The sequence below is a fragment of the Anopheles marshallii genome, chromosome 3 (genome assembly GCF_943734725.1).
Source record: "Anopheles marshallii chromosome 3, idAnoMarsDA_429_01, whole genome shotgun sequence".
NCBI classification, from domain to species: Eukaryota; Metazoa; Arthropoda; class Insecta; order Diptera; family Culicidae; genus Anopheles; species Anopheles marshallii.
In genome coordinates, this window is record NC_071327.1 from 46,994,732 (window position 1) to 47,021,977 (window position 27,246).

The 27,246-nt window shown below is 40.2% G+C and overlaps 2 non-coding genes across 2 annotated transcripts; one reads left to right on the forward strand and one right to left on the reverse strand.

Annotated features, from left to right (window-relative positions):
• Window positions 1-14,401: 14,401 nt before the first annotated feature.
• Trnae-cuc (transfer RNA glutamic acid (anticodon CUC)) lies at window positions 14,402-14,473 on the reverse strand. Its single transcript has one exon. It is a non-coding gene; the product is annotated as a tRNA-Glu (tRNA).
• Window positions 14,474-14,765: 292 nt separating this feature from the next.
• Window positions 14,766-14,838, forward strand: Trnam-cau (transfer RNA methionine (anticodon CAU)). The gene has a single exon. It is a non-coding gene; the product is annotated as a tRNA-Met (tRNA).
• The last annotated feature ends 12,408 nt before the right edge of the window (window positions 14,839-27,246 follow it).

The following is a 27,246-nucleotide window of genomic DNA, read 5'->3' on the forward strand; positions in this document are numbered from 1 at the left end:
TTGGAGCGAAATGGGTGGACCACCAACCAGCAGTTGGCACAAAGCAGTGGTGGTGCAAAATCTTATTTTTCTCGCGTGCCCAACTCTAACCACTAATCGGGGTTGGGGTTTCGGGTTTAATGCAAAACAACCCCTTCTTGTCCGGCTATATAGTCTTCCGATTTAGAAAGACCGCAACACACTCACTCTCGCCGTACGCGTGCGATGGACACACATACACTCAGCTCGTGGAATGGGTTGCTCTTAACATCTAATTACATGTCGGGCCACGTTAAAGTGCGTTATTGCGTGTAAATTTGTGTGGAAAACACTGAAGGTAGCGCAGAAATCCGACATTCCTCAATGGTTCTGCAATGAATTCGAATTATTTCTCGCATGTCTTTGATGGTCTCAAGAAAAGAATGAAGATTTTATTTTGCGCATAACGGATGGGGTTTACCCACAGACAGGGTTGGTGTTTAAAAGACATTATTTTCCTGTAAGTTTTGTGTATAAAGTGACAATAATGAGGTAAAATACCTTAATCGGCAACATTCTTCTCAAAGTCATTTATACAAGACTCAGCCAGGGTGTTTTGGCTTGAATTTAAAAAATTAGCTTGAATAATTAGACATTTTGGAGAAGTGGATGGTTGAATGCGTCAAAAAGTTGATAATGCATGGTTCTGCAATACATTTCCAGTTTAGGTTCAAACTGTGTCCAGTTTAGGTCAAACTGTGTGTGTGTGAAAAATGTATACCAAAGCATTGATTACTACTGATAGGAATAAGGAGGAAGTAGTTCTGGAAATTACCCAAATCTCATAATGCCATTTAGTGGTCTTGGTCTAATTCAGCTGCTCTTTTTAAACAACTAGCAGGTGAAACTCTTCCAATGGGCCTCCTTGAAGGTTGTTTAAGCTCACTTAAACCACAACCTTATTCCGCCACGTCATCATTGCAAAGAGAGGCAACATGGGAAGGTAGGCAGTGCAGAAATGTTGGAATTGTGTGATTGGCCAGCAGTTAAACTTAATTGCCACGAGGCTCTCCAGTATTTTTTGAGGTTAACCTCCAAATTTTGTGATTGTATAACTAAAGCAGGAGCATTGAATTAATAGTGTTAATTTAGCCTTGACGTGATAATGTTTACCACTAACAATTAAAGAATCTACTAATATATAGCAATTAAAGTCCTATTTCTTATTATCTAACTTTCTGTCATAGCATTCCAACACTTTTTTGGAGTTTTTGTACAGTATTTTAGTAACTTCAACCAAATTTCATGGATAACAAAGAGATCGATTCTTTAAGAAAATCCCTTCGTCTTTTCTGCAACTTATTTCGTTAACATGCAATCATAACATTATATGCCGGCTTTAATTATAAATCTTACTACCCGCAATTAAATCCGTACTTTGCTAATACATTAGATGGAAAATTGCCTCCTCGGCCAGTTTAAAGAGCTGTTGTGTTTTCCCGTCTCGTCAGGTGATTTATGTGAAGTAATTGAACGACACCGGAACGCCATAACGAGCGTTTGTACGCTGGAAAACTCCAAGAGCAAAGTGTGATTGCAACCAGTGTAGATTGACTTCCTGGTGGAAGGATTTAAACACGGTGGAGTGACATGAAATGGGTAAGAAAAATTTCCAACATAGGAAAACTGGAGCATAACATGTAAAAGGATGACTGTAGCACGTTCAAACAGTCACAGGAAACGTGCCGCGAGGTTAAACCCCGACAAGTTCTTGAGTAGTGTTTAAGATGATTGTAATCAATCTCCTTTTCATCGTCCTTTTCCTTCTATTGCTCCGGTGTTCTGATGTCTTGGGGAGAAACAAACGAGTAAGCAAACATTATATCAGCCGGTGTAAAATTCGATCGATAAATAGTAACATACCACTACCACTGCATCATGTCGCACATTACGTTGTTTTCGTTCCGAGATGCTTGTCTCATGGCACGCCCCACGATAGGAAATTTTATCACAACCATTAGCCTAACACGTTTCTGCACATTATACGAACAGTAATGCAAAACCTCCAGCTCTACCGCCGTAGATCGTGTGAGTGTGAGACATGTGTTAAACGCTTGCAATGGCGCGTGGATGAGTTTCCGATAGGAAAGAAATCTTTGTCCTTGTAGACAACATTCTTTACACCGTACCCGCTGTAACGTGGACCCAACGGGAGGGACAAACTTCTCGAGTTGGGCACCTCAACCCAACCCAAACCAACACAAATGGCACGCTTATCGATTGGTGGTACTCGTGAACTCGCTTACGTCGACTTACCGTTTGCGCTGCAGCGTGCATGACGCGTTAATGTCAACGTTTTGCGGAAAGCTATCACTCTTGGTGCAGCAGTTCCTGGCAATGTGCAGGATGTGGTACGGCGGAAGCAAGAAGCCGGATGTAACAAATCACCGGAACTGTGCCACAAGGACGCGGAACGCACTCACACGTGGACAAGAAGTGCAGAATGAGGCACACTGCAAGATTCTGCAGTAGAAAGCAAATTATTATGCTAATAGGTTTGACACGCATAAAGTCCCATAAAACACACACACACACACACCTACACTTATACACACAATCCGGCTTCGAGTGACAAGCGCTTATTAAATGGAAAGTTAATTGTGTGTGATATTGTTCTCATTCTCTACAACGAAGCGTTTTAAAGCGGTGGAGAACACGTAGCGATGAATTTTCCTCACGATCAGACTTTTTACCACCGAACGGGGTGCGTTGTGACTGATGATGCACCTGCAGCGCGATGCACCCAGCAGGTAAGTGTGTACCAAGTAGTGATAATGCATGCAAAAATATGATAAGCAGTTTAAACAAGGGCTTGTGCTCGAAAAGCCTTGGGGCTGCAGGTAGCAGCAAAAACTGAACTAATAAGTTGTTTTACTTATTTGCCAGCGACCTGTTTGTCATGGTTTGCTCACCTTGAACGACACCGGTAGGTAGCAGTAAGGGATTTATAATTTATATGAGGAATTGAGAGAGTTTTTTTTGTAAAATTTTGATGTATACAAACCGAATGGTTAATTGTTGTACACACTAGTTGATAAAGATTTTTGCCACAGTATATTCAATCTAACTAAAACAAGATACTCATAGGAAAATGTGTCAAACAACTGTGTCGTGCCTGTCGCACGGTTACAAATTAGTCCATTACTATCGGAGTATACGATTAGATTACATTTCAGCTCGTGACATGTGACTAACTAGGCCGAATGCTTGGCACAACATTATACGAACATCTTTTTTGGGCACTGTAACCCCAGGAGAAGTTTGCGTGCCATTCCGCGGCATTCCTTGGCTTCATATGTCTGGGACCAACACAATCATAGACAGCGTACGGTGGAATGATCCAAATGTAGCAAAGATTTTTTCTTGATTGTCACTCTATGTAGAACACATGGCTTTACCGTCATCAGTTTCAGGATGAAGAACCTCATCAACATATTTCATTGTTCTTATGCACGTTGAGTCCAATTTGCCATATATCCTACTTGAAAGGATAAGTATCGAAACATCAAAACACAAATGTATGAATGAATTTCTGATAAACTAGCGAACTCGTCGCTATGCAAAACAATTGATATGAATAATTACACTAAACTATTTTTTGCGAATAATTTTGACATTGTCAACAAGAATATAAACATTGAACATTGACAAGAACGCTTATCAAGCAGAAAAGATGAACTGGATTTATCGTATCTATTAGACGAATAATTCCTAACAGTAAAATGCCGTTCAATATTTTGAACTTAAATATCAAAAACGGATGCTAACATAACAAATTACAAATCACCATTAATTCAAATTCTTCTATTTTGATGAAAGTTTTACAACGATCATTATTCAAACTACTTCACTTATTGCTTTCAAGTCTTAAACTTACATTATTTCCAAAAAAAAACTCTGTGTTTGTTTATATTCGTTTTTCATATAGTCAAGAAGACAGTAGATAACAAAAAATTGACACTAGCAAACAAATAAAGCTCGATCAGTCTTTGCAACTTATTTCATTCGTTTAAAAGTTTTCGCTTCGGAACGAAAAAGAACAAAATAAGCCTAAAATATTGTTTCCGGAATCTATGAGGATTATTTTTTTTGAAAAATATGGAGGATTTTTTGAGGATTCAAGAGTCTCTGAGGATGCATCATTGTCTGTGGAATCATAAATCTCTGATAATTCATCAATTCAGACTCAGATTCATTAATTCCGCTCAAAGGTTGACTATGACTCACCCTGCTCGAGTTAGTTCTATCTGCACTGAAATGTTAAACACAACGCTACGAATCTGTTTATGGTATTATGTGAAAGTAAAATTCTAAAGTGTAGTATGTTAGTATATATATATATATATATATATATATATATATATATATATATATATATATATATATATATATTTATATATATATATATATATGTGTGTAGGAGTTAGTATGTAGAATTTATAGACTACAGACACTTTTGGTCAACTTATGATTACTTACTTTATTTTCCTTACCAAAAGCGTTGTTTCAACTCAAATCTAACTTCAGCAGTTATCAAATGAATCCTTATCATTGTATTCTGTGCAACTGAGATATTAATTGCAAACGTCCTAAACTTTCCTAGCTCAGTGCCATTGCAATAAGTTATACAAACTGTAGCTGTTCGACATAGCCATGTAACGTTATTCCAACTGCAGAGCTAGAATTGAGTTATTGCAAATACCAATGTTTATCCATGCCATCTCGCTGGGGGAAAAGAAATAGTCAAAATCCCACTAGCACACCCGCTGCCGGTCGTGCGAAACAAAAATGTTTGTCGAATAGAAATGTCAAGCACACAAACGGTCCCATTTCCCATGCACTGCGCGGTCTGGTACTGCATTCCAGAAATAAACCTCTGTAAAATGGGTAAAACTCTGCCGAACTTACGGTCCGCAAGCATGGGATGGTCGGGGCTGCAATCATATTTTCCTATCTCAAATTCGATCAACATCCTATTCCATTTATTTTAAACAAAGCTACCTTCTTTTCAGTGCTTCACTCTGTCTGTGCAGACAAATACATGCGGGATGGAGTATAGAGCATGGTTGGCCTAATTTATCATTCGCTGGTCGTCATTGGGTACAAATCGGTTGTGTAACGAACCAGCGAGGGAGCTTTTGCTCCGCTGAGTAGGCTCCATTTTTTTTCTTCATTGTACGGCTCTAAACTCTTTCGCTGGTTGGGAATGGGAAAGAGCTACAATAACGAATATGGGCCTCACATTGATGGCTGTTGGCTGGAAGAAGCGCACAAACACAGTCAAAAAAACCCGACAAGAGGCAAAGAAAGGCAGCGTCCTGATGGCGACGTTCTGCTTCATCACATACAACACATGCACACAAGCGTGCGTGCGCGAATGTAAAAAGGACACTCGCTAAAAGCCGCACCGTCCGGCTCCAGCATGTCTGAGAAGACATCCAGCATCCATTTGCTGCGGTAGAAACGTGCAAGCCGGGCTGAGTGGAGCAGTGCAAACTCGTCCCACCCACCAGCTCAATCTCGCCTCCAGATTCCATTATCGTCTTGTGTATGCATTTTAAATGATTGCCCACAGGAAGATAATCTGTGCCAAACGATGGATGGTGGGCCAAAATCAGAACACTGGATGTATTCCCACTCCCTCCACACCATCCATTTATCTTGCAATCTGGCGAAGGAGCAATTGGGGAACGTTTTTTTTATGTAAGGGAGTAGTCTGGCTGGTGAGGATTCAACGAGGCTGCCGACGATGACTTGTAAACGATTATGTGACCATTATTGGAATTGTTTAAAAGTGATGCGAGATATAGCGACGAAAGTTAATGTTCTTGTTATTAGGCATTTTGGTGAAAGTTTTCAACAATGCATTGTGTACCGGCTGGTTTTTCATGTTCTTCAGCGTGGTTTAAACTTTTTATTTATTTATTTGCTATAATATTTTTTTTGCTATCCTTTAATTAGCTCGCATTATTAGCATTAGCTCGCAAATTATCTTTTAATTGCTAAGTTTTCATAATAATCCGATGTTTTGTGTTGTAATGTTCCTTTTTTAATTATATTATTCTGCCGTTCAGTTGTTTACACGTTTCAACAAATTATATTTACCTTATTGCGAAAATCGTTCAATAAAATAACATTAGTAATTATAATTAATTAAACAGAATTTTGTTGTTTTATAAAAAATGAATAAATGAATATTTTTTATAAAAATCTTCTTGTTGCTAAATCTTTACTAGATGTATGGCAATGGCAAAACGATCAGCCTAGCCATGCCACAAATACCACTCTACACACACGATAAACAGATGCCCAGAATAGTGATCAAAGAGAATGTGACCTTTTCCCTTTTGAACCGCATCGCACAGTCCCTCACAGCTTTCTGTTCTCTATTTGCCACCCAATTTTTGTCGGTATGCAGCAATTGTAGGTGGGGGAGGGGGAATGGTTTCTTTTGGAGTGCCATTTTCCTTTTGCTATTTTTTTCTTTCTTTAACATCTAATTTCTCTTATTCTTCTTCCGCCGCACAAACGATGAACTTCTTTCCATTCAGCAGAAATATCGCTACAAGCAAGAAACGAACGGAACAAGCACAAATAGCACAAAAGGTAAGCGCACGGGCACTGGGGCTCACTTCTACCAGTGCAAGAAACGGTGCTCTGGTGTCCTTCCATGTGCTCCCACACACAGAGAAATCGTTCCCCACACTACTCTTTTCACATTTCCACATGGGAAAAAGCTCCTGGTTGTTATATTGGGGGGGGAGGAGTAAAAGGCAAAGAAAACATTGACGTACAGCAAAGCGAAACAAATGCCTCGCGGTATGGACTAAGGGTGAGAACGAGAGGGAAAGGGAAGTAGAAAGAGAGGTTCAGATACCCTGGAAAGCAGGGAGCTGAAACTGTTTCTGTTTGCTGTCAGAATGAAAGGCCCACACACACACTCACAGCATTGCTGCACACGTACACCCACGTGCGGGCACGAGGCGCCTCCATCGATGGAGGCGCCCAGTACGTGATGGATTATTTCAAGGACTGTACTGAATGAAGGTAGAAACCACATGTTCGCTTTGCTTTGCGTTGTGTTTGTGGGCACACGGTACATTCATCATACAAATATAGCGTTTTTTTTCCTTTCAACTCAAAGCTTAAAAGCGCTTCTATTGACAGTTTGTTCCGAGCGTGGGCGACTACTAGGGAAGGATGAGCAATACTAAAGAGAGGAGTAAGAGTTCCCAATTTGTAGCTATATGTCTATTCAGCGCGAGAGACCAACTGATGGAGAGCAAATGTTCGAAAGATATGAGCTGAATTTGGGTGAAGTTTACAATTATAGCAGCGCATTGAAGGGGACAATGCAGCAGCATGATCAAATCGGTAGTCAGTGACGATAACAGGACCTTTTGTTTACACTCGACATTGCCATACGTAATCGACAGTCAAAACATTAATTTACATAGACCAAAAATAGAAACAAGGTGTACCCTTGTAAACATGTTTTTTTCGTGCTCTTGACATACAATTAACATATTCGGACCTCCTAATAAAGTTCTAGCTTTTTTAAGCGATTTGCCTCCAATCGAGATTTCATGGGCAACGGAGCAGATCGAATCATTTCGGGGCCGTGAGAATTGAAATGTGCCATGACCATTGTTGTCCTTTTTTTTCATTTGCAAGGGCTTTGGTTTTTATGTGAAGCTTTATAAATAAGTTGAATTCACGGTTGTTCACCATTGCATTCAATAAAATAAACAAATTTATGTGCTCCTTTTCACAATGGTTCCACCTGCTACTTCAAATCCATTCACAAAGGACATTTGGTTGCCCTTCACGGATCGGTAATAGTTATGCAAAGAAAGAAAAGAAACGTAGATAATATGTCTTTTAAACATTTCGCACATGATTGATAATTTTGGACATTTCAACAGAAGTAAGCTATTTTTAGATTCATTGTGCAATATTAAATTAATAATGAAGAATATATGTTAATTACCATAACTTACGTTATATTTGCACGGATTTGTTATCAAATCATTTGTTTTACTTGTCTGTCGAAAGACATTAACAAGTAATTCCGAAAAACAGATATCCTGCCGAATATTATGAACAATTATGAAAACATGTGAATTTGGATTTCACATTGTTTCTATGCTTCACGAACACTGTTTCTATCAGTTTACTATCAGCTATCTATCGTCAGTTTTGATCTACCTCTTAAGGGTTTTACGTAGGCTGCAAAACAAAACAAAAATAAGATGGTTTAATTGTTTTGTCCGTCACTGTAATTCACCGAACTGGAAAGGCATGTACGAGAAAAATACTAAACTTAATAAGCCATTTTATCGGCAAAATTACCTGAGGGGTTAATAACAAATTTTACTTGCAAACTAACAAATTTTCATCCTCAATAAACAATATCTTTCCAAACTATGGGTAACCCATAAGAACTTTGCTTCTCAGCAACCGATCCCAAAGTTCGTCCCCGCGATATGGCCAGGACGAATAATTGCCCAAACTCAATGCTAAACATCGCCTCCTTTTCACTCGGTGGTTCAAACCCGATGTTCACCTGATGTTTTGATGTGGTATCGATTTTTCCCCGTCATTGGGGGACCTTGCGTAACGAGCCCATCGGTGCGAGCAATTAGAGGTGTTTTGTTTGACGCAGGCATGCCAGTGACAGCCGTCTGAAGGTGGAAAAACATGCCACTACCTTCAAGACCCTTCCAGCCAGCCGTAGGGGGGTGTGTGTGTTCACGGTATTCACAAACGTCACACACGAAACCATTCATCATCTGTTGCATGGAACACGCTTCCACTTTCGGGCGTTTGTGTATTTAGAATATGCTACACACACGTATGTCAAGTGCAGAACAACTTCAAGCTCTGGAAAGTTTTGTGCGCTTAAAGAAAACGTTCCAATTCGATTTGATTTCGGTTCCACCGAGGGTCAGAGGTTCTTGCTGAATTGGTTTTGCTTTAATGTAACCTAGTCATAACGCGTCCTACATAAGCTTTTGCTCTCTGTCACTCGCTCTCTCTCTCTCTCTCTCTCTCTACTTCTTCTCCCTCTCTCTCTTTCTCACTTCCCAAAGAGTAGGGCGAGTAGCGAGGGTAGACAACACTAGGAAAGCACTAGGACTCCTCGTCGGGAGCGGGAACTCTCCGATACGTTTGTGTCCTTTGGGCAGAATTGCTCCGTTCAGAATGGCACTCGGGAAGCACTAGCAAAATCCGATGCTAATGATGATGACGGTGATGATGATGATGATGTTGGCAAGAGCATAAACGGTACACAAAGAACAACATCAACCAAAACCAGCACGAAAACATCAAAGCCAAGTGGCAACCAATTCCAACGAGCACGGTTAAGCAAAAGAAGGTGGAAGCGATATCGCCACGCAAAACGTTCGGTAAAACCATCGGACGATTATCGCCACGTAACGATCGTTGATAATGCTTTTCGCACGATTTGACACATGCACAACACACAAAAGAAACGCACGCACGGTGAAGAAAGGTTATTCAATTGCCATCCACCCATCCCATCCCCGCGTTTGCGAGGTTCGTGCTTTTTTGGTTCTTCCCGTTCCAAGAGCATCAAACACGGCACGTTCGCTTACAGTGGCCTAATTTTAAATTCAATCGGTTGCTCTTCTCACGTTTAATAGTTTTGCTGTTACTGCCTCATCAAGAGGACGTGCTGCTCAATTTGATTGCTACCGGACCGAAAATGGAAAACTTTGCGTGGAAAATCAATTGATGTTTTCAGCCCCGACTTGCATGGGCGGAGGGACCGTGCTTCCCCTCGTTCGCACTGGACGTAGGAGTAGACGAAGCTTTTTTCTCGTTATAGAGCAGCAGTATGGCAGAAAAATAGACTCTAGTCGAAAAAACATATAAAAGCACCCCAACGCGAGAGGACATCCTCCATGTTTTGCTCCAACCCCGCTCTAACACCACACTGCACTTTGCCATACGCGCACGGCACGGAAGGATTTTTTTTTACTAATTACAAACTCTTCCCGTCAGTCGGAACTGACAGATGATGGATTAATTTCGCAACCATAGTGACCCTAAATACACTGGCCTTATAAACCCCTAAGATGAGGTTTTTTTTGTCATTTATACTTTTCTTTTGTTTGTTTGCTTGGATGGGAAAATCGAACAGGAAAGCTTTTCGGGAAAGCTGTCACTCACTCACACTCGGAACGCACAAGCTCGCACGCACTGCTCACTCGAACACAAACACAGACACACACACGTTCGGTCCTGCTGCGTTTGTGGGGATGATGAAGGAGGGTGCGGTTTCGGTTTCGCCTTTTTTTTTTCTTTTCTTTTCTTCCTCGTGATGCCTTAGAACGGGCACGCTAGCACTGGCTTCCGTTTCGCACGACGGCCACTGAACGACTCACGCGCCTGAGTTTGTCGTGCCGAAGATTCCTATCGCCAGGACAATCAGGGCTGCTGCGAAGCATGTGAGCCGGGAGCGCCGAGGATGGAAAACTCTCTCACCCACGTTGCTCTCAGGCGCTTGTAGTGGGCGATGGAAATTGAAAGAATGCTCTTTGCTGTGGAAGGAAAATTTAGACCAAAAGCGGTTAGAACTGTGGTATGCTATGTGGCCATTTGCTTTGCTAAGGTCTTTGCAACGTTTTGCAAAAAGATTGATTTTTGTGGAAACAAGCAATTATGTATGGGGCACCCCATTCATAATAGTTTTTTTTTATTTTAAACCTATCTATTGCAATGCTTTCTAAATTTTAAACAACATAATTTATACGATGTTTAAAACATTAAATTATAATTTTTAAATTTTTCAAATTTTTTAACATGATCCTTTCACCAATTAAAAGCTAGGACATTTACATTTATCATTACTTATGTTTTCAAAAACGTGTAAGATCTATGTCAAAATTAAGCACCACAATTTAAAAATTCGAAACAATATTAATTTAACTGTCGTTGAGTTGACCGACTGATGTACCGTAGTCCGGTTTTGAACGCGCACTGTGGTATCTCCATATTGGTTTTAATTTTTTGCTCAAGATTAATATTTTTTGAAAGAGTAAATTTATTTTAGTATGCTTACATTAAATATTTAAAATGCAATTGCCAATGATTAGATGCTTGCATGATGATTAAATGATAAAAAATGCTTCCAATTATTTGTTTTCAAATTCCATTAATTCTTAATTTTAAATTAAGAAAACAAATGTGTTCTTATGTATTTGCTTTAAAGAAGTATGAGTTACATAATTTTATAAAAGTACAGTCAATACCCGAATATGAGGTTCTCGACTTACGCGGATTCGGAGATACTTGGATTTTAAAAATAAGACATTTCACGGAATTTTTGCATGCAGAATTCAATTTTTGAAATGCAAATTACGCTACGTTTTCTTATTATAAAAATAATTTTTCAGGACATTTTATTGTAATTTTTGAAATTAATGAAATTTTGAATTAATGAACATCAATTTTGAATGTGCTTCGCAACGTAACGTAACGTAACGTAGTAACGTAACGATTTCTTATTACGACATATAAAAGATGTTTTACAAGAAACTCGAGATACGCGAATATTCGAGACACGTAGGTTTCTCTGGAACGCATTTTCCGCATATCTCGGGTATGCGTAATTAGAAGTCTATGAAGTTATTTGTTCTCTTTATGATATTTTAAATATGAATTCTATTATAGGAGTTTCAAGATGATATGAATATCTAATACATTATAAAAATTCAATTTAAAACATATTTGTCATATTTTTCCAATTGGGACGAAGAATAAAAAAGTTTCGTTGGCCTTTTATGGACTGCTTCATAATTGTTTCGAAAATCAAGATCGTTGATCATTTAATGCGGTATATCAAAGAGCAATACAACGAAAATTTGCTCATACACATGTGTCCCTCATTTGTGGGTGACAATCATGGTGCAGATTCTAAATATTTGGCCAGAACAAGACAACCCGCATGTTTAACGTTCCTAAGCATATGCAAGCATCATGCAATATTTTGGTTACATAGATCTTTTGTATTTAAACGAGATTTTATTTGACTCCAGAAAACTTTTATTCGTTCCCATAACCAAATAATTGTTACGTTATTTAACTAAGAAAAGAGGCTAAGAGCAATGTTATATGATAAAAGGTAAATGTGCTTTTTCACATGTTTATTCACTCTAAATTTAACTACATCGGGCCGAATACGATACTGTATATTTCTAAAAAGGCTTTCAAAACAACTTATAGCGTTTTGTTGCAATTGAATGAAGGGTCCTGTCACTCACCCACCACCACTTATTCAGGTTATTGACCGATCGCTGCAGATCAACAAAGGAACGATCGTCTGGATAAAAGCACGTTGCTGTGATTTTTTTGTTGAAATGAAATGCCAGGTGCATAATGCTTCCTCGAAGTTATAACGCATCAAAATCCGGCAAGTCTTCTGGTCTGTGGTAACACTTGCTTTATTATTCAAATGTACATCAGTGCATTGTTCCATGCGGTCCACCGGTGAGCAGACATTGAACTTGAACTTGTTGACAGAATGTCCAAAACCAGGTACTCCGGGTTGAAAACCGCTGCACTCCAACCCGCCCTTGGGTTCCATTCGGCGAATTTCGGCCTTCGACCCTTTCATTTTCATGTTTGGGAAGCTTTTAGTGTGTTTATTGTTTTTGGGGCGTCTCATTTCCGAAGTGACGTTCGCGTTTTTCGTTGCCCGACCCGTGCACAACAGGTTTGGTACACCCATTTGCTCGGGCCGAGGGTGGAAAATGTGTCCGTCGTAAGGCTAACACCAAAAACAATGATCATAATTAGTGTTGCCATGTTGCGGAAGGTTTGTGCCGGGGCAGGCGCGGTGTCGGCAGCCCGTGTAAGCGTACAATTATGCGGAGAATCATTGGGCTGGAGACAACCGTACCGAACAAAAGGAAAAGGTTCAAACGCAAAACACAATGAATGAGTGTGATTGTTGCGCGAAAAAACATTGACCCCGTATGTCATAAGGTGATGTCAGGTTTTTCTTTTTTTTGTGAAATTCTGTTTTCAAATGCTGTAAGTAGGGAATGTTTTGTTCATGTTTCCACCCCGAATGCTTATCAGCGGGTCACCATCTTTTGTTACGATGATAGAAATGTTACGAAATTAATACTGTAGGTGTAGTTTTGAACGTACAGTACAGTTCAGAGGTCTGTAGAACTGTTTGGTTTATAGTTCAAATCGATAAACCACGGACAGCTCTCAGGGCAAATGTTTCAAATTATGTACTAAAGTAACGCTTTGTTGATTATTTACTTATTCATCTTCTTTTTCGGCTCTTTTTACTTTTCTAATAGTTATATATTCACGACTCTAATTTATATTGTGATGATGATTTCAAATTATATGTAGTACCATTTTGTTCAATCCTTAATAAAGTAATCTTTGATGTATTATTTTATTTAACCTATTACAACCCCAGGGTACAAAATTTTAATCCAAATGGCATAAAACATTGTACTTCTTCTAGAAATGATCCATCACTGAGCATTATTTCCATTTGGCCATCTTCAGAGCTCGACATATCTGAAGAACACAACTTCATTTCCTCATTTGAAAATATTTTCTTTTTTACTTTTTTTCTTCAAATTTTGTTAAACAATACATTCCAACGCTTATTTACTAAAATTTGCAAACAAATTTTATCAATATACAATGCATTCAACCGTAAAAATGCATTTTTTATTATTATTTTGAATTAAAACCATGCTGGGTACTGAAGTATATTAAATACAGCTCTTGCATAGAATAAAGTATTTTGCGAATGAAGAGAAATGTAATATAACAACACTATGTAATTAAATGAAATATAAACCAACTTCAACTGAAACAAGACATGCTTAGCATTCTAGAGATGAAAAGTTGAATAAATAATTACCAATTTGCAAAAAAAAAAAAAACAAATATTTTCTTTCACTTTCTATTATAATAAGACACACATTTCATGCATTGTTTATTTATTATTCCGATTTTTTTTTGTATTTTTAGCAACGGTTTTTTTCGTTCCGCTGAAGAGTTATAATAAAAGCAATTTCTAAGGCAATTTCATTTCTTTTATTTCATAAGAAACGGCTTAATTGCTGGCTAATTCAACTTGATACAGTTAAATTGGACGAACGTTACGAACGAACGCTCGAAATGCTAACGTATTTAAACTTATTGAATTCACTTATTAAAGCAGCAATATCACGAATAGCTTAATGTTTGACATTTTTGTGATAGATCCATTTTGGTTTTAATGTTCTTTCACTTTGTCAACAAATAATATTGAATTGTTGGCTATAGGGTTTAATATTTTTTTAAAACAATCCCTGCTAAAAAATAAAAAAAAGTATTCTTCCCGTACCGGGAATCGAACCCGGGCCTTCCGGGTGAGAGCCGGATATCCTAACCACTAGACAATACGGGATGTTGTCTACTAAACTTTCTATTCCCTTCGGGACGTTACAATAACGCGTAATGCCTCTTATCATCAACGCCTCTTGCCACGAAGTTCGAGCAGCAGTTTGAACGATCAAGCGATCCGCGCATATCACCATCGAGCAGGAGGTATTTCTAATTATAAACCTGGTGCCGGAACATTTGTTTACGGACTGCCGTAAACCGACTGGGGCGTTCTAAATTTAATTAGTGCAAAGGGAAAAAGGTTGTGTGTTGGACGGTGCAGCGCTGATTGCAATGCAGGACGGAGATTATGCATCGCCTCGATAGCGCAGTAGGTAGCGCGTAAGTCTCATAATCTTAAGGTCGTGAGTTCGATCCTCACTCGGGGCAATTATGGAAAAGCTTTATTTTACACACATATTGTAGTACATTTTGTGAATGTTTCTGTTAAGGAAAGATCTCGATTATCTTCTAGTAATTTTAGCCTATGGAAAGTTGTGAGGATAGCCAACAAGAACGTATTTAGCGGAGATTTTAAATTATATTTGGTGAACAATTTTACGAAGCTAATTTGTTTGAAAATTAAAATTAATTTAATGAAAGAATATTTTCCCGCATAAGAAATGTTTAATGGTGGAGTTCAGTAAAACAAATGATAAAATCGAATAATAAACCCTGTTTTTATCACAAAGAATCAACTCCATCGCATATTCCTTCTGTAAAGCATCATAGCCTTTTGAGAACGGAACCGTTGGCATGGCGACTCTGCTAAACCACGTCACGCTCCATCTCCAACCGCACCATCGAATGCCCTTTGTTTGCCCATCCAAAATGCCGTCCCACCCCTAACAACTAGCGTAAGACACGGATTAAACTGCATTCCCTGGCCGCCCCGTCGTCCATCCCCGAAAGGTTGCGGCTCGGATAACAGTTGCCGTCAAGGTCTTCCCGTCCAGAACCGCGCACTGCATTTGGACTACATTTCACCATCGCAAAGCCTCGCGAGGATCGGATGGGTTGGGAAGCGAAAAGGAACCAAACAACCACACCAGCAACAGTAAATGCAACGCCGTGACACAAAGAGGGCCTCCAGAGCGAATTTGCACTGACCAATCGGATGCACTGGATACACTTGCACGCCATACCCCGGGGGGTGTTGAGGGAGGGGAGAGGGTGGGGGAGAGGTAGCAATGGGGGTTGGTTTCGTCCGTGCGAAGGAAGTCTTGCGATATCCGTTCTCTTTTGTCCGCCCTCTGGGCGCAACCGGTGTGGGGCTCGCTGGGCGTGGGGACGCTGTTGACTAGGCCCTCGCGAACTTGCAGTCTGAACGATGCCTTTCACTTCTCGACATCGATGGATGTTCCCCGCGCACATTCCTTCTCCCCTCCTGCCCCGGATCCATCCGGTTGTGTCGCCGTGCCGGTGTGAGAGAAGGGCAGACCTGCCCACCCTCTGGGACCGCGCCCAACATACCCACCGATGCTGTTGGTGACGGTAGCGTACAGCCGAGGGTACATACACGCACACGCATGACCATCCTAAGAACACCACCAATGCTGACCCGTACGCGTCGGACACTGTTGATCGCGAAGCTGAAGAGATCGCTAATTAAACGCACGCAGCCATACGTTCAGATCACGCACGCAGCCAACACCGGGAGATGTTCAAGAAGGGTAAGTAGAGATGTTTATTTCTGTAATTAGTTTGTGGCACAATGTAAATCATATGAGAAACACCTCCCATGTCTAGTGACTGCAGCAGTAATTCATGAAAAAAAAGGTTTAACAGAACGAATGAAAAAAGAAACTCGTAGCATACTTTTCGGCAACGGCACACAACTCAAAACAAAACAGGAAAAACAACATCACTAGCTCAAGGTGATTAAAAGTGGACAGAAGCATGAGCCCGGCCCATAAAAGACAAACAAAAAACACACAAAGAAACCAGATGCAAAAAAAAAGACATACAACAAACGAACCAAACGAAACAACGCACCAACGCATAACACGACGGGAACCGGTAACACGAAGGAAACGCGCACAATGCGTAGCCGAACCGAATTCCCATTGCCATTTTGTATTTGCGATTCTTTGCGCCTCACCTTCTGTGCCACCATCGACGCCACCGGTTGCTGTGCGCGGACCCATTTTCCTGTCCGTTTCCCTACGACGCGAACAGTTGCTCCGGGATCTCGACCTGGCGATCACGCCATCACTAGCTGACCTTTCGGCAAGACGAAAACGATCGTGTTGCTTTTCATACAGCGGGGTGGTTGTTCCCTTGGTCGCCGAGCAACACTGTTTTGTTTTTCCCGTCTTACCACCCCGTCCCGAACATTTCGTTGGCCCTGTAATGGCTTTCCGATGCTGTTCGATCCGGTTGCGGACGAGGGAGGTGTGTTTAAATCGGACAGTCTGTGCGACTTTTTCGCTGTACTTTTTCCGATGAAGCGTTCCTTTTATGATTCGCAGACTGTCAAACTAATAAGCGTTGGGTTGCAGGGAAATTATCACCGAGATGCTCAACCGAGTGAAGTAGTTAACCCTTGAGGGAAAACCAAATGCTAGAATTGATTGGTGGTTTTGACTTCGATCGTGTACCGTCATGTGAATAAAGTTTATCCTGGCCTATCTGTCTGACCGAAAAGACTGTGTAAATTGCATGACTGGCAGAGGTGTCTGTTCAAATATTCATTTTTTTAAAACAATATTTATCTGAAAATAATACTTTAAGGGCTACTAGAACCATTTCTTCAGAGACTTTTAAGACTTCTCTTACATCGATCAATGCATTGTTGTTTAATGATGTGGTTAGCAAACAAACGAATGATTAGAATCTACTTAGTTTTAGTAATATTTGATAGCATAGGTCAGCGGTGAGCTTATACTTAAACTTATTAAATACTAAAGTTGGGATCGACGGTTTAAATAGCTTGCAATAGAATACCCGATGCCGATAACACTCTGCACCCTGAAGTACTTTTGGCACGTTGAGGTTCTACGAATCATTTTGGGGGAGAACGCTTCGTTTCGTTCGTTCTTGAAATTGGTAAGGCAAAGTAATAAGTTAAAAGTTTGAGAAAGAGTGTCGTATTCGGAAAGCAAATAGAGACAAATTAAAAATCAAATTGGATGCAACGACATGCTAAATACAGGGGATCACGAGTTCTAACGTTGCGGAAGGGGGCATAGAAAGAGATTAAGCATAGGACATCAGAAGCGTCGATGTTACCTAAAATAAGGCTGGCAACAATAAGTGCTTGTGTCCTATTACGCGTGATATCTAGCGTATCTAGGCTTAGGATTTGGTAACGCTCGACATAGAACGGGAGCGAAGCTTTGGAACGGCCCAATAGACATCTCATAGCAATTTTCTCAATTCTTGCTACTCAAGAAACGAAGGTACGATGTTCCATACAGCACACGCATGTTCCAACGGGGAAAGCACAATAATAAAATACAAACATTTAAGACAATAGACGTCATAGGAGTCTCTATAAATTCTACAAAAGAGTCCCAAGGTTTTCATAGCTGATTTGCATAAGGCTTTAATAACAACAATAAAACACGGATTAAATTATGGAAAACGGACGGCAGAGGCACAATTAAGAGTACATTGATTTAGGGAGTATCGAAGATAGGTTTAGAGGATTTTTTTTTTATTTATTTTTTTTTCGTTAGAACGGCCAGGTTTAGAGCAATGGGAAATATACTTAATAGAACATTCATCGGGATATAGGGATAGGAAATTATTAGAGCACCAAGAAGAGAACGAAATAGTCTAAAAGATTTTGCAGGACCATACAATCAGAAGTAAAGGAAATACAATGAAAGATGTTGTTGTCATCAGCGTATAAGTGGTGACAGGTCGAAGGAAGGGATAAACTGATGTCATTAATAGGATAAAAAAAGAAGTGGACTAAGTACACTACCTTGAGGGACCACAGATGACGACATGTCCAAGAACTGTGCTTAGGATTTTTTATTATGTTGATCGTGGTACCTAAACACCAACCGAAAGTTTCAAAGGCAGCTGTTTTTGTTTATCGAAGTTCGTCGTCGTTATGGCAACTTTATTACAAGAGTTTGGAGTTCCAGCGGCAAATTTGGACCCATTTTTGGGAAACTAGTAAGGAAATAACTTAAAAAGTTTTAAGATAGATGTGAAATATGTTCATCTTTCTCTAGCTTTTGCAAGATAAAATCGTTTCTTTTCTTATGTACTTACTCATCCCTTACCTACCAATTATTCTTCTCCTTTCTTTCTCAATACACACATTTTCAAAGCTTCAAACATAAAGTCGAAGAAAGTCAAAGAAAGAGTGAAGATAAAGATGTATATTAAATTTTATTTACGCCTATTTTAAGAATTTCGCTAAAATATCCCTTTTTGGTCTTGGAATCATGGAGGTAGATCTTTCGTTTGAAACTTGTCTAATGTGCTATCGGAGACCGTTACAATTACACATGAGAGTTCAGTGGTATTCGATTTATATTTCAATATAACTAGTTTCCACATATCGTTCACACTTTTAGCAAAGATTTACCTCTGTCCGTCGAGAATGCATTGAACAGAATCAGTTAGCTTTTAAGTAAGAAAAAACTAGAGGAAATATCGTGAAAATATAACGACATATTCTAGTGCTAATATTATTATTACATTTGTTATATTAAACAAATAACTGTACAAAGCACTCAGCGTGTCCGTCGAGCATGCTTCGAACAGAATCAATTTCAGCTCGAAAAAGTTCCAAAATTTCAAATACCAATTCAACATTAGCACATTCCAGAAATAAATCCGTTTTTGACACTTGAAGTCGTGACCCCCGTAGGAAAAAGTCCAATTATTTTTATGTTTTAATATGCTACATTCTAAACAATTCAAAATGAAGTAAACTATACTGTTCTAGAGTTTAAACTTACCTTATTTCTAAATCAATATTTATGCCATCTTCAGCACGTAAGGGTTCACTCCTCATACTATTTGCTCCAGTGATCGAGTGTCAGCTACCATTGTAGGTCAGTTGGGCCCTGCAGTAACATTCTCCCTGCTGTCTCGTCGACCGATTTCAACCGTGCCTTTTCGTTCCATTCTCTGCTTTCGTTTTAAGCCTTTCCTTCAGCTCATCATCCACGAGGAAACGATCGGTGCCAGCAAAGAAAACCAAAAAAAAAAAACCTTGGGCTTAGTTGCATAATGGAGCGTAGTTTTGCCGGCGCCACTTGTAACGTGCGATTACGTTGCATTACATAGGAACACTTCTCACTTCCCTTTAACCTTCATTTCTTAGGTCACGTTTGTTTGTAATGTACGTGAGGCATCACAGGTGAGCAATGTCCTACAAGTGTAAAATAACAATTTCTTTTAATGTTTAAATAATATTCAGCCAATGCTAGTTAACTGCGAATCCAATAATCATAATATAACATTCTCATTAACAGAAAAGCTTCCGCTTCAACTTTATTCTTTGTTGATGAATACATGTTACCGATAGACCAAGATTTTTGTTTAATTATGACGGCTCTTCGTCGTATTGTCAGCCGCATATGGGCTGAAGAGAGATACAAATTTCTCAAGGCATTTCTTTATTGACAAACCAAGATTTGCGTAATTAATAATGTTTAAACAGAATCAAGTGAAGTCCGTTGAATCAATACAAAGTGAAATGAAAACTATGAACTCAATCTCCGTTCTTGTCATCACATCAGCAAACCGATACGGCAATAATCATAACGCGACACCATTATCAGTTTTGTTTTGTTTATCGTTTTTATTGGTATTTTTCAGAAAAAAAACTAATCTTTATTTCTCTATTTCAAATAGTAATAATAGTAAATTAAATTATGTTTAATATAATGACACATGCTTCATGTTCTTCCTTTCTCTACGCCCTTTCGCACGATCGCACTTTCGCTCGTTCCCATTCCCATCCAATCCCATAATGCTTTGTTTTATGTTTTGTTAGCTTTGCAGGATTGTTTTTTGCTCAGATTGAACAATCTGTTCTGCACTTTACTGTTACGCTTTTTTTTCCTCTTTTGGGCATAGGTAGCCTCGGCGGGAGTGCATCAGTGCCGCTTGTAGGTATGGTAGGATGGTTTCAAGCGAATGGAAGAATAATTGGGAGTGGAGGGGGAGTTTTGTTTAGATGGGCTGTCTTTTGCGTTCGATTGTTGAGCGATTTATGGAAGTTAAAATCAAAAGACTCAAAGCGACAAACCTTCCTTCCTGCGTGCGTATATGCATGGATTGCGCAACATGGATGCACTTCCGCTTCCGCTCGCTTTTCTCAAAGAACATTCTCTCTCTCTCACTTTATCTCTCTCTCTCTCTCTCTTTCTCTCTCACCCTAAATCTCAATCTCTAACAGTAGAGAAATGAAACACGCACACATACGATACAATATTGCATCAATAATTACGTTTACAGCACGCGCGTTCACAATTTACAAGCTTCACGAGCGAATATCATCCCGTCCTGTGTGTCCTCCCTAAAGCTTTCCACCCTAAGTTCCGCTCCTGACTCCTGTTTTGTATGTTTTGATTGCTGTATGTGTTTGTCTGGTCTGTGGCTGTGTGTTAAGGGTGGTGCACATGTCTGTGTACCATTGTTTGTTGACTTCTGTTGAGTGTTGTTGATCAATCGATCACTTAACGCTTTAATGCATCAGACGCTGTAAGAGTGGCTCCTTATTCCTTTTCGTTTTTCAAATCGCTGCCATGGGTTTTCGTTATGTTTTCTCCTTCTCGCTTCCTTGCGCTCTCGTTTAACATATACACTGCCGTAACAATCGTCCTCGAACCAACTGCAAAACATGAAGGAACGTCTGTACCTCCACCGGACAATCCGGACAAACACCCCACCCAAGGGCGTGTAGGTGCTCGTGGGGGAGGGGTGGAGAGAAAAAAAAGGAAAACGCGTGCCCTTAAATCGCAATACGGATGCTTTACTCTTATGGTATCTACTGCTTAGCTATATATTTATATATGTATATATTATATTTCTAGTTTGTAATAACTTCACAAGTTCATGTATTTTTTCACATTTTCACACAGTTTTGAATGTACTTTTTTTGCTTGCATTTTCTTGCAATATAGTTTGTTTTGTTTGTTTGTTTGTTTTTTTTTGTGTGTGTAAGGTTTTTTATCTTCACATCAGATAACGAACGCAATTTGACAGAAATCCTAACACAATCAGTGTCCTTGCCTTTGTTGTTTTTGTTGATTATTTGTTTTTTTTTCTCTTTGTATGTTTGTTTTGTTTTTTTCGTCATACGTATTTCACTTTCGTATAGTTTATCGACATTCATTTAATGTAGTAGAAGGTATTATTATGTGTGTGTTTTTTTTGTTGTTGTTTCATTTCAGTTTCTTGTTTAAAAGCTCCTAACCGGATAGTTGACTCGGAGGCTTTCTTTACACTTTTGTTTGTTCTTCCGTTCATAGATATTAGTTGTGTACCGTCACGGTAGCATACATCCGCGTATTCCATTGCCAGTGAATTGCCTTTGTCGATGCTTTGTTGTTTTGTTTTCTTCTTCTCTATGTTATATTGGTTCCATTTGTATTCCTGTTCGACTCGCACTGCACCAAATTTGTTTTCGCTCAGACGAAGTGGCGACTGCTGCTGTTTGCGGTTTGAAGGTGTGCATTTACAAACAAAAAACCTAAAAACCCACCGCCGATTAGTGCCGTTTCGTGGACAGTAGTAGTATTAGTAGTAATGGAAGTTACAAACTAAAGAACCAAAGGAATGCAAAAATGTTCTGTTCATCTCAACGCTGTCTCATTTTGTGTGTGGTGGGATTGCCCTCTTCGGCTGTCTCGGACAGTTCCCTGCCGCGGATCAGGATCTACATTCCGTTTAAGCTGTCTTCCCACCCGAGCTAACCGTATTCTGTCGGAAGTAAGGTCAAACAAGGATGCGAATCACGTCAGGGATGGTGAAATCAGTCATCGTTCCATTAACCACGTCACCGTATCGGATGAAGAAATGGGTGTTGAATAAAAAATGAACCCGTTCCCACTGGCCAACGTGAGCCCCGCTATCACCTATCATGTAGATGAGACGGATAACACGCTGGTAACCGCCAACCGATTGGAAAGCAGGGATTGTGTTGAGTCAGTAATTTAGATTGAAGTTCGTAGCCTTGTTGTTGCGGTTGCTTGCGGTGTGACACCGTGTTTCGGGTTAACCATTCAGTTTCAACGATTCCGACTGCGGGAAGAGAGAAAAGCACAGGAAATCTTGGAGTCACACACAACCAAACAAATTGTGCCTTGACATGGTGTGGCTTAACAAAACATTGGACTTAGCACTAGCAATTTTAAACAAACGTCCAATCCCTCCTTTGTTCCCGTTTTTCCAGACGGAAATAGGAAACGAAAACCTAACAACGACAACGATAGCTGAGCGTCTGTGTTGGTGGAGCCTGGATCCTGTGTGAAGATTAACATTTAAACCTAACAATTAATCAACATCGTATCATAACCTAACAAAACAACATGGGAAAGGGGTTGTCACAATCAGAATGCATTGTGATTTGCTTAAATCTCTCTGCAGCGAACAACCGTTACAACCCTTCTGAACGCAGTGTGACAAGAATACGGTACTCCTTTCCCGCCTAATATAGCAGTCGCTAAGATCGCACGGATGTGAGTTGAAGGTGAGTGTCATTAGCTAACCCTCAGCGTCTCAGTGTATATTTCTCGTCCCGGGCAAAAGCGGAACAGAGAAAGTGTTGCGGTTCCCTAAAATTTGGCAAGACATCGATTTATTCTAACGCATTCGTTGCGCGATAGAGCTTTTGGATAAATCGCATAATGTATAGTAGTAGTTCATTGTAAGTTTTCTTTTGTTGTTTTGTTTTCTAACCACTATTTTATGATGATTACGTCGTTTTTTCCCTTTGTTTTGCTTTGTTTTACCTTTTGTAGTGACTTTATCTTTTATGTTGTCCGTTGTAATGGTTTCCACATTTGCGTGTTGTGTGTTTGTGTCTTCTTTTGTTATTGATTTGTTTGTTTGTTATTTTTCATTGCTATATGTGCTTGTTTTTTTTGTTTCTTCTTCTTGTTTTGCTATTCTTATTACCGTAGAGGTTTCTCTTTTCCACCTTCATGTGTTCCTTATGGTTGCTTCATATCGGCATGGCTGTTTGGAAAGTTTGATGTGTTTTTGCTGCTGGTGGTTTCCTGCTGACTGACATGCAGCCTGCCTGTCATCTTTACGAGTTCTTCGCACGAACAGTCCATCTTCAGATACTAGTATACTGCTTCCGAAACCTGCACCTTATGCAGAGAGCAGAATCCTTCTATCTCGTTGTACGGCTTCTACCAGTCAGATTTACCATCATTCCAACATTGGTTAAGTAAAATACGTAGCATCATTCTTTTTTTCCTTTTACAACAGTTCTGAAATCTCGTCTCAACCTGCTTGCGCCCTTGCCTCTCTCTCTCTCTCTATCTCTCTTCCCATTCTCCCGGAAGTCACGAGCCACAGTCATTAAACATTTGGACAACTATTTAGTTTTTAAAAGCATATGCATCAACAGTGAGTGTCGTGTTCCTCCTAGCGCCGATATTATCACCTACCAAAATCCCAACAGTCTATCGGATTTCTTGTGTTTACAGTAGTAGCTTTACTGTCAGCTTGGTTTGCATCATGATCTCTTCCACCGAACATTGATGTTATTGTTGCTGCGTTAGATTACGCTTATCGTCTGTTCCAAATACTCTTCCTTATTCGTGCTGGCGGGGATTTCCCCACAATGTCAACAATGTCTACCATTTCTCTTTTACTGTCTCATTTTGTTAACGTTCCTCTCCTCAGCTCCAACCTGGTAGACACTCTAAGCCCGAATTTCACTCACGTTCCCGTTCAACATTCGTTACGCATCGCTGGTATCTATAGCTTCTTAAAAACAAATTGTGAGGAGGAATAAACACAGCCATGTCTCAGTAATTAGATTTTTTGTTTGTTTTGTTTTTTTGTCTCTCATCCTGATGTTCTATTTCTTCGCCAGCATCGCTTCGCTGCCTCTCACCATATAATTCCCGCAGTTGTCTACATCTAGATATATTTATACGTCGCAGCACATCTTAACGTTTCGATCGTTCGATTTTTCATCTGTTCTACGTCCCAACTCCCGACTCACCCGAACCACCCCATCCGTACACGCACCGTGCCAAGGGAGGGCTTCCGATAAATAAACGAAGCCACAGCTTCAAACATTCATTCCCAAAATATATTTATACGTGTATGTATAGATCTGTAGCTTTCTAGCGCTTCGTAACGGGTGTGCTCATCGTCGGATCTTTACTTTGCGGGCACTTTTGCTTGAAGTGAATTTCAAGAGACGGTTTACGCGTGCAAACTTTCTGTGAGATCCTGTTTTTTTTTTTTGTTGTTGCGACTTCGTGCGTGTCCCATCCCATCTTTCATTACAACGTTTTGTCGTCATTTGTCTTGTCTATTAACGCGGCGCTAGAAAGTTATTGATTGATTCCGGGTCGTTTGGTGTTGTTGCTTTACTGGTGCCCACAATCAATTGAGCAACACCCGCTACCCAAACATTCCATCGCGAGATTTAACCGCGCGACAATTTAAGCGTGCGAATGAATCCACACACTTTGATCTTTGCTTGTTCCTTGTTTTTTGTTTCAGCTTTTTTTTCGTTTTAGTTTTTCTTATGTAAACAGCAGTCTTCAAATACATGTTTTTCTTTACAAATTATTTACAACATTTGCCGGCGCACACACACCCGTTCAGGGTCGTTGTTCCAGCAGGGATCAGTTAAAATGTTGCCCTTGTGTATCATCTTCATCGTACGGGCGAGATAAAAACGATTGCTAAGTACATGCAGATCTGTGCTTGTTCCTTGTGGCACAAAAACAACAGGACGCATCCGTAGTTTTTGGGAGTGTTGGGGTAGACTTTGTCTATGGGATGGTTGCTTTAGTGATACGGACAGGCATGGCACAAACCAGCACCAGCACGAGGATAATTTGCATCTTGGATTATCTGGCGCCTTGCGCGGTCCTGGTGATGTGAACCCGGCGATTGTTAAGTGCAAGCGCAGATGCAAAGCAAAAATACACATTGAAAGGAAAGACTAGCACACCGGAAGTAGACACTACACAGTCACGCACGCACGGACATACACCATCAGTTACATCGAAATGAACACGTTCCCGCGCAAGTGTCTGGCGGGATGAATTGCTTGTTGTCGTTAAGTGGTTTGCCCGGTTCGATTGTCCCGTGCTCGGTGTGCGACACACAAAACAAATGCACACAAAATTGTTCACTCCTGTTCACGCTCGCTACAATCACAGTGATCATTACCGCCCCCTGTACTGGAGGCGGACCTGTTTCCTCCCGCGTTAAACAAATCAGGGAAATCCCCGAAATAAACTTTTGCTAAGGATGATGTCGATTGGCGATGCGTTCGTAATTGAAGCAGCAAAAGATCCCCAATTGCCCATCACATTGCAGACACTGCAAACGCGAGCGTCGTGCAAATATCACTCGAGTGTCGAAACACGACAAGAAACTGTGGGTTCTGGAGTGTTTAATTTTTAATAAAAACATGAAATGAAAAACACAAATCACGCTACTTTAAGAGCAGAGTGCAAAAGACACTGCTCCCAAGGTGCAAACATTGAACTCGATCACATAAACTGAACATGCTTTGTCCACGTGCTAACACTTGGTGAACCTGGGGAGGGAACCGTTTGCGAATGTTGTGTGTGGTTTTTTTTTCACGATCTTCTTGTGTACTTTTTTTGTTTTTGTTTTTCGTTCATTTTTTTCAAATATTATTGTTCGCTTGCCTGATTGATGCATTTTCGTAAAATACTTCCAATTTATATTTCCACGGTTTTATAAACATACAGATATTTGAAATTTGCACGCTACGCAATATAATTCTTTTCTTGTACTACAAGTTTTTCCTCTTCCTTTTAAGTGCCTCCTTCCTTCTCTTTCAAATGTTTGCTTCCACTTCCGTTAGATTTTATGATTTGTGTTTGTAAGTTTTTTTTTCTGTATCATTAGTTTATCATTTTAACCTTCCGTAAATATTGTTAAAATCCTTCTCATCGCCAATTGGCTATTTTAGCGTTTTCTGCGTTGGTTTAAAGGGTTTCATAATGAGTGAAACACTGCACGTTTTGGGTGGTATTGAACGACGGCGTTCAAGACGCAGTTGCAGCACTGCAAGCACGCATTGAGAATCGTTACTCTGAACGTGACCCCCATCCGTTACGTGTGTTAATTATGCCATCGATGAGCGACGGCATTTCATCAGAATGTAAAAGAACAACAAACAAACTTGCGAAAGATTCTCTCCAATTTTCGACCTGTAATGCATCCTTGTCTAATGATTTGTTATCGATTTGTGGCTTATGCATGATCTCTCATTTCTTCGCGTTTCACAGTCACAGCCACCGAAGGGTTCAGCAACTTACGCTATTAATGATCATCGCTCGACGCCCTCTTCCAGCAGCAGTCCTGGCTGACACGGGTAGTAATAGTAACAAAGATCTCCAGCGACAGCGTACACGTATGATGGTGTAGGTGAGGCTGGTGACAGGGATGCTGTCGCGGTTGGTTGCAAATCGGCCGCAGAAATCGATAGGGTTGGGGTCGGGATGGGTTGCTGTCTTCCGGAAGATGTCCCATCGTTCACCACGCAGGACGACTGTGGAAGTAGTGGCGCTGAAAGACGACACGCGTACGGACACTCCGGTGCGATGGGTGCGCCACCAGTTGTTGACGGTGGAGCTAGTAGCGATGGTA